Raw genomic sequence first — 13,101 nt, 5'->3', positions numbered from 1 at the left:
TCTCACTCTCATTTTGCACACACATGTAAATCATGTCGGTACATTTGTTTACTTCTGGACGAAAAAGCTACTGGAGACGAGGCTCAGGGCTAGGAGCACTCTCCTCTGGTACCATGCGCCTCACACTAACTAGTAATCGTGTACGTGTAACACACGTGTAATTTTGAGAAAGTTGTAGTGAGTACTATAACGTATATGTTGTTTGCTGGACCTATTTGTATAGTCTTTCTTCATCTACATCTTCTTTTAGTTCCAAACAAATGCTAAAATTTGGGCCTAAAGGAACCACTCATCATTTATTTTTCTATGCAAGCAAGCCACAAATTTAATTAAAGAAAACCTATAGGATAACTGTTTGAAGCAACATACGATATCTGTTTCTGCATCTTGCATCTTGTAACCCGAAAACTCATAGATGAAGAGAGAATTGAAATGGTTAGCCTAAATCTGATAGGAAACATGTGTACGAAAGGTTGATGAGAATCTTTATAACAAGGACAACATCGCCATACACAATATGGCAAAAAAAAAAAAAGGTTTTTGACCTTGCTCCGATGTGGCTAAATACTGATATAAGCTACAAGCTACAACATCACCATACACAATATGGCAACTGATATAATCTACATCCGAAAATATACACCATTTTTATGTAGGTAATCAGAATCATTGCCATCACATACATATTTATTGTTACAAGAGATTCCTCCTTGTAAACGTCAGAACTCTGGCCCTTGAAACTCGGAAGAACATGTAAGCTAAACAAGATGAGTCATGCCTACAAGCAGATTGCAGAACCAACATGAAAATATCTTATAACAATTTGCAATCAATATATATGCCTCTTTAAAGAACAATACCTTCTGCAATGGGATATTTATTGTGGTTGGGTGGGTACAGATTATACTATAGCCGTTTGTGGGGCTACACAATACTGTACTGTCCAACAATAGACATGATGATCAGCGCAGCCACTGGTAGAAAAAAGGCCATCAGTCGCGATGCGCAACTGCCATTGGTCGCGGTTGCGCAACCGCGACCAATTAAGCGCGACTAAAGGCCCCCCCTTTAGTCGCGGTTCCTTAAGAACCGCGACTAAAGGCTCCTCCACGTGGGCGCCAGGCGACCGTCGGGGCGGAGGCCCTTTAGTCGCGGTTCTTCTGGCCGACCGCGACTAAAGGCCGCCGCAGGTTTAGGGTTTTAGGCCCCCCCCCCCTAAACCTGCCCCCCCTAAACCTGTTTTCTGTTTAATTTGTATTGTTTTATTTCTTTTGTGCTTTATTTGTAATTTTGAAGGAGTACGTTTCACATATTCTACGGTACTACATACATGCATGCATATGAATGTACAATTTCAAACAAATTTGAAATTAGAACCAAAAAGAATTCAAGAGGAATATACAATATATATTCAATATCATCGGATGACCATATACAAGTTTGAACAAGTTTCCATACATAATTTAATGTATGTATAGTTCTACGTTCTCTACGTAGTGTTGTCCTGTAGGATCGATGACTTCCCTCGCGAACCATCCAGCTAGTTCCTCCTGAAGTGGTCGGAAGCGAGCTTCTAGACTAAGCGTCTTCCGGAGGTTATTCCTCTTGATGTTGAGCTCATCCGACTGGGTCCCGCTCATTGGTGTATCTCCGGATCCTCTCACAAACATAGTATCCACATAGATTGGTCCCCGGTGGCTGAATATCACCGATCGTCCGCACCGCCCTTTTAAAATGTAGCTCTTTTTTGAATTCACCGACCTTTTGATCTACGAACCGTCTCCAAACCCTACGAGGCAAAGAAAATTAAATGAACAAGAGAGTTATTAATTAGTTACTTGATATTAGGAAATGATGAACGAAATAGGCCGATCGATATAGAGCGCAAATGAATGAAAACAATTACTTTTGCATCATTTTTCTCATGTCGGCCCAAAGCGCCGCATCCATATTCGGAGAGTCGTGGACGAGAACTGTGGAGGTGTGAAATTACCATCAGAATCCAGTGGAACTCTGCGGACACGATACATGCACGGTCATGCATATATAACTCATCGATTAGCCACATACCATGCATGGAGTAAACAAAAGAGAATGTGCTCAAGACAGAAACACTCACCCAAAATGGTAAGGAAATAGAATATCACTTTTGAGTTCCTGTTTTCTAAGAAACCGCCACAGATCTTCCTCCACGTCGGCGGGGTGGTGTTCTAACACATATGAATTAACGATGTATGGGTCAATGAACCCAACATCATGGATGTTCCTTATTTGCATTTCCCGCTTCTTCATTCCGCATAATAGCGTACACAACAAGATAGTTAGGACAATATATAGTGCAGGCAATGAACGAGATGGGGTAGAAATTAATAAATCACTTACGTAACGTAGCAACCGATGATAGATTTGTCGAGGTCGCGCAGATTGAACAGCTGGAACAATTCACTCGATGAACCGCGATATAGTAATGTTTGAAGTGATGCTCAGCTCTAACTTCCGCATAAATATAGTCTTTGGCGTTTTTAAGTTTTATGTAACTATTGTACCAATTTAGCAGACCTTTCATTTGTCGAGGTAGATCCTCTTCCTACGCAGGCTCGACGAGAGGGCCATTCTTCACATATGTAAATACTACGTCCTTCATTGGCGCCTCATCAAGGCCTAACAGTGCACGAAGTGTGATACCTAAGTCGGCCGCTTGTTCTCTGGCACTCGTTACAGTCAATCCATGTGCTGCCGCAGCTGCTATGATATCGGGGGCATCCGGACGGCGGCTTGCACTATGAGCGGGGCGATCGATTGTTTACTTTGTTCCCCGAGCTGGGCAACTTCTTTCCCCCTTTCTAATTTTTTCTCGGCCTCCTCCAAGGCTTTCTTCTCCTGCTTCTCCGCCAAATCTTGGTTCCTCTTGAACGCGAGTGCTTGCCTACGAAGTTCACGTGCATAGTCGTCGAGCGGATTCTTTGCGGCTTGGGACGGTGTGTTCAAAAATGACTTAGCCCACTTCTTTTGCTCATCAGAAAATACTGGCTTGGGCTCGCCCTCTATTTTCTTCTTGCAGCTCGCCTTCCATTTCTCTAAATCAGCTCGCCCTGAACAGACGTTTCAACCGTGGTATTATAGGAGCATACCACATCACCTTGGCGGGAACCTTCTTCCTGGGTTTCTGGCCCTCGACATCGTCACCAGGGTCATCGCCTCTGATCTTATAACGCAATGCCGTGCATACCGGGCATTCATTCAAATTCTCGTATTCACCGCGGTAGAGGATGCGATCGTTGATGCATGCATGTATCTTCGAACCTCTAAACCTAGAGGGCAGACAACCTTCTTTGCTTCGTACGTACTCGGAGGGCAACTCGTTATTCTTTGGAAACATATTCTTCAACATTTTCAGCAAGTTTTCAAATCCCGAGTCAGCTACACCTTCCCGTGCCTTCCATCTCAGCAAATCCGAGTAGTGCAGCCCAGCTTTTTCAGACCATTATCGCATCCTGGGTACAGCGACTTTTTGTGATCCTCTAACATGCGATCCAAATTCTCCCTCTCCTTTTCAGTTTCGCAGCGACTCCGTGCATCAGCAATGGTCCGACCAAGATCATCAGCGGGCTCATCACGTGCCTCTTCTTGATCACCTTCCCCTTCACCTTCCCCACCTTCGAGCATCCTCCATGAAAGTATCACCGAAATGATCAAGATAGTTGTCATCGATGATATCATCCTCTTCCATTATAACCCCTCTTTCTCCATGCTTGGTCCAACAATTATAGCTTGGCATGAAACCATGCCGAATCAGGTGCAGGTGAACTTCCCTTGAGGAAGAGTAACCCTTCTGATTCTTACAGCCAACACATGGACAGATAACAAAACCCCCTGCTTGTTCGCATTAGCCACTACGAGGAAATCTTTCAAACCCGTAGTGAATTCGCCGGAGAGTCGGTTAGCATACATCCATTGCCGATTCATCTGCATTATTTTAATATAAAATATATAATTAACCATCATGCATTTGTTAGCGACTAAATAGAAATTAAACAATTAATGAACTACACACATGCATATTTTATCAATGACACATATGAAAGGTTCAAGTTAATTGCTAACCGCGATCGAGGAGGAAAAAATAAATGAGGAAGCTCGATCAAGTGTGGCTCCGACACTTCATATCATGTTGGTTTCATGCTCTTGGGGCATTTCATCAAACACCTTGTGTGCATAAGAGGAGCCAAAAGCAAACCAACACCCCCTTGTGAAGTTTGTGAAGAGAAGTGGCACCAAATGGCTAAGTGTTGTGGGCTGGTCGGTATTTATAGGGGAGGGGCTTTAGTCGCGGTTGGCCAGGCAAACCGCGACTAAAGGCCCCTGAGGACATTTAGTCACGGTTGGCCAGGCCAACCGCGACTAAAGGCCCTCCCGTCCACCAGCTGGCCACCGAGCGCGCTGGGCCCAGGCCTTTGGTCGCGGTTCGCTTCACGAACCGCGACTAAAGGGCCAATTGGTCGCGGTTCTTGCATGTTCGCGACTAATGGGGCTGGACGGAAGGCCTTTTTTCTACTAGTGAGCTTGAAGGATGGATTAACAGAATGGGCATTACAAAAACTAACAGAATAGGCTCTCGCGGCGCTTGGCGGAGCGGAAGCTCAGCGGACAGTCGGCGGGCGGGATTTCACACCGGACGGAGGCAGGCGCGGCGGCGTGGATGCTCAGCGGGCAGGCGGCACACGGGCTTTCGCCCCGGACGGAGGCAGGCACGGCATTGGTGATGGCGAGGGTGAAAGTTTGCATCCTCGACGGTCTCCTGGGAGGGGTGCGGCAGGAGCCTAGAAGGAGCGGGAGGGCTATGGCGGTGATGGAAGGGTGCGGCGGCAATTGGGATGGCTATGTCACCTGGGATGGAGAAAAACTGCTCGTTCGCTAAACGTGCGTTAGCGTGGATTTTTTTAAACTTACCTTAGTGGGGGAATCACCTAGTGTGGGTGTTGTCCGTTCGCATCACTGAATAGATTCGATGCGTTGGATATGTTGGGTTAATGGCTGAGATTTGTTGGATGGGACTCTCTGGGTGTAAGATTGGATGTGGTTGGTGATGTGTTCAGGGCTGGTGAGGACCATAGTCAAAAAAGAAAAAGAAAAGACTTGCCATGAAAATATCATGCAGAAGCTACAATGGGCGTGCAACAACAAGCAATATCCTTTATCCTTGAAATACATGAGTAAAAAGATTCTTTGAGAGCATTACCTATAAGTAGAAAGCAACACAGAAACACCGTCATCTCCATATTCATCCATCGAAGGCCAGGGATGGGTTTTCATCTTGAATATCATGTCTGAAAACTTCAAGTAGTGTCTTCTATAAGGAAACGACGCAAGAAACCATGGTCACCAAGTACATCAGACCAGTGACGCAGCCAGAACATTAACCATGTGTAGTCATGTTAAAGCTGTGTAGTTAAATACATATATTTGCATAATTTTTTAATTAATTTTAACACACTTTAAGCTTGTATTGCCAATAAATTGTGTTTTCAAATGACTACACGGCCAAAGGGTGACTCTGCCACTGCATCAGACTAAGATAAGATCTAGGGCTTCCACGCCGTAGCACTAGAGCGGTTACTCTATTAGCACCACCGCATCGAAGTCCTCTTGTGATGTTGGCTTATTTTCTTACCCAGTTAGGCCATATATCGTAACCTTGATGACGCCTAATGTTCGTTTGCCCCATGAAGCTATATCGAGGACATCATGTTGAGTCCACGATTAAAAAAGCCACTGCTCCAAAATTTTGGATACAATGGAATCTGGGAACTTCGACCCTATACATGGAATACAAACTCAGATACACCTGTTTACACAGGGTCCTAACATAAACATCGCCACACCACGACCAATAAGACATGAACACATAAAGATAAGATGCTGACCAGCGATGCAAAAGAATGATTCAATGTCAGGGAAAGACATGAGAGGGCCAGAGGGGGTTGGCGGAGATAATTCCCTTCATCTCTAGACGAAGGACTTTTTATCAATGCTATTTGTAAAATTATGGAAAACATATGAAATATGAAAACACTAAGTTCTGGAAAAAAATAAGAGACCTCTAATCTCACTGTCGTAGAACAGGGTTACCAAATATCCAACAGCATGATACTTGATAATTTTTCCAGAAGACAAAACAAGTTACTAATTATCATGTTCAAAAAAAAATAGACAAGCCCAAGATAAACTCCAAAATTAAAGTGCTCTAAACCCTATACGCTAGCTAGTCAGCAAGATTGGCATCCAGATTCTTGAGGAGAGAGGGGCAGCTCCTGGTGAGATGCTCAAACCCATCGCTGGCCATAAGTGCGTTGAAATTCTCCCGAGACCCAAGGAACTTCAAGCACGCATTCTTGAGCCCGCCACAACCATGTTGCTCGGCCAGCGTCAATGTAGTAGCCACGGTGCTTGTATCGATGTATCTGTGCAGCATGTCCTCGCAAATCAACTTAAGCCTCCCGAGATTATATCTATATATCCGCCAACACAAGCAAATGTTGAGCCATGGCCATCTCATCTCCCACATCTATGTGCGGGAACGAGTTGGTGTAGACAAAGTGGAGCATCGCCTTGAACACTCTAGCTTCTATGCCATCGAGCCTGATACAGTCGTCGGTCTTCTCCTTCATCGGTCCGAAGAGCTCCGCCCTGAAGACCGAGGACCGTGCTGCAAGCATGAATCTGTGCGCCGGAATCATCTCTTCCCCCACCTCGAACGTGACGTCGGCCCCCTCCCCGGTGGAGAGGAGCTGGCCAAGATGCTGGAACATCTCATGCGGTGGCGCCATGCCGTCAAACGCCGGTATGGGCTCTGTGTACACCTTCTTTGGCACTGTCATGTCGCACCGGACACTGAAGATGTCATCCTTCAGGTAAACAGATTCCTCAGTTCCGTCGCCCTGATGAACTGAACGAAACCATACATCATGGTTTTTCTTTTCTTGGAGAAATCGCACGTCCTGCTGACCTTGGTGTACTCTGGCACCGGGTTCCCATCGTGGTCGAGCAAACTGATCTGGAACTGCACGTTGACTGGGTTCTCATCTTCGGAATCGAGGCAAAGGTAGAAGGATATCCACTCGGGATAACCGTAGAAACCGTCGGGGTAGTACTGGAGACGCCAGCGACGGCCTCCGACGCCGAACGCCTCGGACGCGATGAAGTTGCTGTTGCCCAACCCCTTGCTCTTGGAGTAGCCGTCTATCTTGAGATCGTGAAAGCCGGAGACGGGCCCGGCCCGCGCCACGATGGCTGACGCGGTCCGCGACCTGTGCTCGCCGCCGCTGGATGAAAACGAAGAAGAGTTGGCCATGGCAGCTGGCGGCGACGAGACGGGGATCCTACGAAGAAACGGAATTCTACCGATCTTAAATTGGCAGATCGGGGTTGGAGGAGCCGTCCGGACCTTTTTCTTTACTTTTCGTATAGAAAGAGGACTTTTTTTTTTTAGAACAACTGCATATTTCATTTGCCGAAAAACAATTTACATGAAGTAACACATGTAGAAACTAAAAGACAAACCGGGATAAAATGGTTATCCTGAGTTTGCAGAGAAAAATCCTAAATAATCGAGAAATACAAGACGATTCCTAGGGTATCCTGCAACCACCATAGCCAGTAGCCGTCGACCAACTCCAGCGCTGCCGAGACGGACACCGAAAGAGTCGTCAAGCCTCCACCATTGTAAGATCCAAAAAAACATTATCGCCAACGAGGCTTTGTGAGTCGATTAACAGGACTACTGCAAGCAACGAGACACATGTCGCTGTGGCATTTCGACCGGGGGACGTCCCTGTGCTATCTTGGACCAAGATCTGTTGCCTTCCACCAACGAAGTCGGAGAAGAACGACATATCCACCACCTCTGGACCAACATCATCTCTCCAGAAGAACCAATTCGCCTGGCCGCCAGCGTCGTCGCGGATAACAACGATACACGGAGAAATTGATCTCGCCAGATCTGAAGAACGGCGAGAAGACCAAGATGCCGATCCGAAGGACTGGCTAGCACACGTTGCCGTCAACTCCGAGACGCCGCCTAGAAGGCCATCGCCGCTGACGTGGGAGTAGAGTTGAGGAAAATTTATTCGCCCAGACGCCGCTCCCACCACCCTAATGACGCACCACAGTAGACAAAACCTAACCCTAACTACTAGGCTAGAATTGAGGAACAAGGTGCCCCTCCCAATGCCACTGCCGGAGCGGCAAGCAGAGAGAGAGAGAGGACCAAGACCAGCGTCCTTGCCGGAGGTGATGGAGATCTAGAGGAGCTATGCGCCGCCGCCTCGTGAGAGAGGACGAAGATGCGAGCCGTTTTTTTTATAGAAAGAGAACTTAATACCGAGGAGATGAGGCATACTAAATAAATCGTTTCAGGCTATTTCCAAAAAATCTTGAAAGATTTTGAACGCACATAACAAAATCTGTGTCTTGGGGATCTTTTTGTTGGAGTATACATTTTTTTGGCGAAACACACTACAATCATAGACGTTCACATATACGTACATACACTCATCCCTATAAACACACGCACACCATACCACTATGAGCACCTCCGAGAAACTGCGTCCAAGAATCTGATCCGGTGGATCTTGAGAACACGATACCTCATCTCTTATTGTCATCCTAGCAATATATTTTAATTGTGTTAATAAATAAAGACATGTGATAGAATAGAGAAAATTATCTTCTTTTGTTTTTTGTATAATAAATTACACGATGCATCATCTCTTATTTTCATCCCCCTAGTTGCTAGGATGAAAATAAGAGATGAGCCATCGTGCAATTTATTATATTGCATTATGTGAAGAGCTAAGAGAAGACTCGCAATCTGCACTATTGTACATGTCCTAATACATAAGGGGGGTCGCGCGTCTTTGATCATCCCGCTCGCTCCCATGGACCCAACATGCTCCCCTTCCTGGCTCCTTCCTCCTTTTCTTCCTCGGTCCTCCTCCCCCCCCCCCCACATTCTTTCCTATCGATCCCCTTTTTATTATTCTTGATACTAGCACATCTCACCGTTGCCCCCCCCCCCGCGTCGGCATCCTGTACGATTCCTGGTGCCCCACCATCGCATGTATGTCATCACGATGCCGTCGCTCCACCTCGTTGGCTCAAACCGATGCGCATCTACCCAAACTTGCTCTCTCTAGGCGCATGGAGCCGTGCTATCACTGATGAGGCCTAAGGGCTAGGATGTGCCCAGATCCCACGAATTTGACCAAGTTTGTGGATGAATGAGGTGGGAGAGGAAGAAGAACACAATATCCAATACAAACATACACACACACACACACACACAACCCAACACAAACCAAATTTACTCCCTTGGTAGGTTAGATCAAGCCAATCGAACCACTTCTTGGAGAGACCCTTGGGTAGAATCTAACAAGTGGGAGATTGGTGATGGAGATCCAACTAGAACTTGGATGAAAGAGGTAGAAGCCTTGAATCATCCATGAAGAGTAGAGATCCCTCAAGAGTGCATTGATACAAAGAACATAGTTCTAGGGAGACAAAGCTCAAAGTAGTTTAAGCCTAAATCTTGTCTAACCCTAATTTGGGGAGAGGGATGAGGTACTTATAGGTCCAGATTCGTACAGGGGTAAAATGGGCATTACAATAAGTATCCTAGTCCATAGATGATAAATAGACGGTCTGGAGGAAGTCAACTTGGGTGGGGCCAGCAGGGCCGGCCTAGGTCTTTGTCGCGTCATTAGTAGGTGGGGCCTGACATAGGCATCCCAAATGGGCCTGCCAAAGATAGTACCCGGGGTTTAATGAAGGCCCACTACCCGAAGAATAAGAAGGTTCGAGAGCCCAAGATATATTAAGGAAAGTAGAATTGTAATAGGAAGTGTTGTTTGTAATCCGGCGGGATGAGTTAGAAACCGTCCCGACTCGTAACTTGTACAAAACGAAACCCTCGCTCCACCTCTTATATAAAGGGGGAGTCGAGGGACGAGGAGATCATCGAATCATTGTCTGCAAACCCTAGTTTTCACAATCGTCGAGTACTTTTCGGCTGAAACCTTCGAGATCTACTTGCCCTCTACTTCTAACTAAACCCTAGCCTACAATCCATAGGCATTGACAAGTTTTTCTCTTCTTCGGAAGCTTCAGCATCCCAGGAGTAGCGGCGTTGAATTTTTGCGTTTCCGTCGAAAGGAACTATGTTGTGTTCCACGGAATTGGCACTTTCTTCGTGTATATAGAGCCACCTTTTGCGCCATCCTTGGACAGAAGTCAGAAATTTGACGTCGAAATAATCGACGTCGGTGCGGACACAGTATAACAACACCACCTATGTTGTAGGTGGCGTTGTGAGCGCCATTGCGGCGGAGTGCAAAAATGCGTTTCCAAAGAGCCCAATTAGGAGCGACTCTAAGGAAGCATTCGCAAAGCGTGATAAAAATAGAAATATGAAGGATGGAATTGGGGTCACCGGTGCAACTGAATCCCATAGACAAAGAGAAGACCGCGGAGGAAATCGTGGATTGGGGTAGAAAGGCCGCGGATGAGATGATCAACGAAACTAACCCGATACTCCATCGGAGGCTTGGGGTAGCTTTCTTCGCCGGGAAAGCGGATGGCGTCTTCCTTCTTCATCAGTGCCAAGCCTCTTCAAGCATATTGACATCTTGGTTGGAGATTTTGGATCTCTCCCACTCAAGATCCTCGCCGGCCATCTTGGATTCCGGAGTGCCGTGGCGGGTGAGTCGCGTGCGCGGTGGCATCAAAGGCACCGAAGAAGCAATGTTCGTGTGCGCGAAGATCGAAAGAGATGGGCGCAGGGGAGTTTTCGCAGAGGGGAGCAGATAGCGGCGCAAGCGAAGGAGTGGACGGAGGTTGAAGAAAGGTTTATATAGGCTTCGGGAGAAGTAATGAACCGTCGGATGAAGAAATCGTGTGGTGAAAAGAGATCCAAGTAGATAAGAGGGTAAAAAGGTATTTTTATGGAGATAGAATGGAACAGAGCGTATCGAACGTGCGCCAGGAAAGCGGAGGACGTGTGTCCCCCACTTGCACGACGTGTCAACGTGGTGGGAACAATGGACCCACAAGGCAGAAAAATTTCGACTATTAACAGAGCTGAAGAGAATTTGACAAAGTAAAATATGTCGACAAGAAAAATAAAAGGAGAATGGCGACAGGAGAAGTTATTTGAATACTTCGGGAGCCTTTGGTCAGAAACAAGTTTTTGCCCAAATGCTCGGGGGCTACTTCGATAAAAGTAAAATTTCGACTATGGCAAATATAGAAATTGTGGGAGCCTACAACCAAGCACAAGTTCTTGGTCGTAGCCTCGGGGCTACTCCCATCGGGAGCGCCGTACGCGCACCCGAGATGTAAAAAGTAGAAGAAAGAAAATAGAGAATATCGGGAAATAATGGCAATATAGCGACATGGAGGACTAAAATGTTGAGCCTACAACCAAGCACAAGTTCTTGGTTGTAGCCTCGGGGGCTACTCCCATCGGGAACGCTGTTCGCGTGCCCGATGAAATGAAAAAAAGAAAAAGAAAGAAAAATAGAAAAGCAAGAGAGTATATTTCGAGTTATAATTAACTCGCATATACTCCCATCGGGAGATTAATATAAGTCATATTTGACTCGATAAAATGTGCCATTCCAACAGCCGGAAAAGCACTCGACAATATATTCTCGTAACGCCAATGTTGCGATCTATTTCTGAATGCCGCAAATTTGCGAAGGTAAGACCCCGCATCCATTCTGCCGGGCGTGGCATCGCCGAAGATCGCGCTCGTTACTTTTATCCGTATCAACAGATACGAAGAAAAATCCTAACGGACGCGTTAGGTACTCGATAAATTTGACCGGGACTCGACAGAATGGTAAGACCTTAAGCGGCACCCGTCGAAGTTTGCACCAAGTATCCCGAGATCATGTCCAGGGACGTGATCTTGAAGTAGGTTTTTGCGGATTGCCACTAGAGCAGCTTAACTAGTACCTGATCCGTCGATGAACTAGCCCCAATTACCAATATCCCCGTACAATATAGAAATTTATATAAAGAAATATAGAAAAAGTTTAAATTGTTAAATAAGAATAAGCAAGTGGAGATTTTCCCCGATTCTACGATTCAAGCAAAATCTCGGGGCTATCGACATAGGCATCCCAAATGGGCCTGCCAAAGATAGTACCCGGGTTTAATGAAGGCCCACTACCCGAAGAATAAGAAGGTTCGAGAGCCCAAGATATATTAAGGAAAGTAGAATTGTAATAGGAAGTGTTGTTTGTAATCTGGCGGGATGAGTTAGAAACCGTCCCGGACTCTGTAACTTGTACAAAACGAAACCCTCGGCTCCACCTCTTATATAAAGGGGGAGTCGATGGACGAGGAGATCATCGAATCATTGTCTGCAAACCCTAGTTTTCACAATCGTCGAGTACTTTTCGGCTGAAACCTTCGAGATCTACTTGCCCTCTACTTCTAACTAAACCCTAGCCTACAATCCATAGGCATTGACAAGTTAATCCCTTGTCAGGGCCGGCAGTGCCGGCGGCTGGAGGCCGACAGTGCCGGGGCGAGCAGGCCGACATTTCTGGCGGATTGGGGCCGATAGTGCCGGGGTGAGCAGACCGGCAGTGCCGGCGTCCTGGGGCCGGCAGTGCCGGAGTGTCGAGGCCGGCAGCTCCGGGGTGTCGAGGCCGGCAGTGCCGGTCCTAGGTGATTGTCTCCGGCTGGAATTCTTCTTCTCCTTCTTCCTTGTCCAGCATCGGGTGTCCTGCGACGTACTTCTCTCGAGGCTCAAATCTGATAACACAAAGCATATCGACATGAGGTAGCATTCCATCCAAAGTAGTTCCAAGATCGAGCGTCGAGAGGATTGAGTTCACCTTTTCATGTAGGGCTTTCACCCGAGCTCGAGTCATAGGTCCACTTGGGGAAATGGTTGGTCTTGATGTAGTGTTGTCCTTAGGCGGGGCTGCATCATCTCCCCCCCCTTGGGAGAGAGTCGTCCTCGACTCTTGTTCCTCCTCATCTCCATGATAGGGTGAGAGATCCGAGATGTTGAACGTGTTGCTCACCAAGTAC

The 13,101-nt window shown here is 46.7% G+C and overlaps 1 pseudogene; it reads right to left on the bottom strand.

Annotated features, from left to right (window-relative positions):
- Positions 1-6,262: 6,262 nt before the first annotated feature.
- On the bottom strand, positions 6,263-7,351 carry LOC124696036 (annotated as a pseudogene).
- Positions 7,352-13,101: the final 5,750 nt, after the last annotated feature.

Source organism: Lolium rigidum, chromosome 3, assembly GCF_022539505.1.
Source record: "Lolium rigidum isolate FL_2022 chromosome 3, APGP_CSIRO_Lrig_0.1, whole genome shotgun sequence".
Classification (NCBI taxonomy): domain Eukaryota; kingdom Viridiplantae; phylum Streptophyta; class Magnoliopsida; order Poales; family Poaceae; genus Lolium; species Lolium rigidum.
This window is presented reverse-complemented; position numbering and strand designations above follow the sequence as displayed.